Here is a 728-nt window from a genome sequence, read left to right as displayed (position 1 = left end):
ATCGAGTATTGTGCGTCCCTCGATTACAGTTCTGAACTTCGAGCTAAAGCCGGCATTCATCCACATGTTGCAGCAATCTGCACAGTTCAATGGTTCGACCGATGAGGATCCAAACAGTTATATAGGGAACTTTCTTAAGGTATGTGATATGCTTAAGATAAACGGGGTGACGGATGATGCCATCAAGTTGAGAGCCTTCCCATTTTCCTTAAAGGGGAGAACAAAGCAGTGGCTACACTCATTACCTAGAGCATTGATTAGCACATGGGAGGAGATGGTAGAAGCTTTTCTGGCCCGTTATTTCCCTCCCAGAAATCAATAAAGCTTAGGAATGAGATCTCGTCCTTTATATAGTCAGAATTGGAGTCTCTATTTGAGATGTGGGAAAAGTTCAAGGAGCTCCTGAGAAAGTGCCCGCAACATAGATTCCCGGAGTGGATGATTGTTTAGACCTTTTACAATAGGTTGAATCCGAGTACAAGGCAACTCTTGGATATGGTAGCAGGAGGTACCTTAGGTACCAAGACCCCCGGTGAGGCCCATCAACTAATTGAAGAAATGGGATTAAATAACTACCAATGGAATGCCAGGGAGAAGAAAAAGGTGGCCGGGCTCCATGAGATAGATGCAGTAACTTCATTGGCAGCTCAAGTGGAATCATTGAGTAAGAAGTTAGATCTTCTAACTTCGAATAGAGTGGCGGCCGTGACTACTTGCACCGGGTGTGG

At 44.9% G+C, this 728-nt stretch overlaps 1 non-coding gene across 1 annotated transcript; it reads right to left on the bottom strand.

Moving 5' to 3' along the window:
* Positions 1 to 321: 321 nt before the first annotated feature.
* On the bottom strand, positions 322 to 428 carry LOC120278250. Its single transcript, XR_005541592.1, has one exon. It is a non-coding gene; the product is annotated as a small nucleolar RNA R71 (small nucleolar RNA).
* Positions 429 to 728: the final 300 nt, after the last annotated feature.

The sequence above is a fragment of the Dioscorea cayenensis genome, chromosome 15 (genome assembly GCF_009730915.1).
Source record: "Dioscorea cayenensis subsp. rotundata cultivar TDr96_F1 chromosome 15, TDr96_F1_v2_PseudoChromosome.rev07_lg8_w22 25.fasta, whole genome shotgun sequence".
In the NCBI taxonomy this organism is placed as follows: Eukaryota; Viridiplantae; Streptophyta; class Magnoliopsida; order Dioscoreales; family Dioscoreaceae; genus Dioscorea; species Dioscorea cayenensis.
The sequence above is the reverse complement of the archived record's forward strand: the minus strand, read 5'-3'. Positions and strand labels throughout refer to the sequence as shown.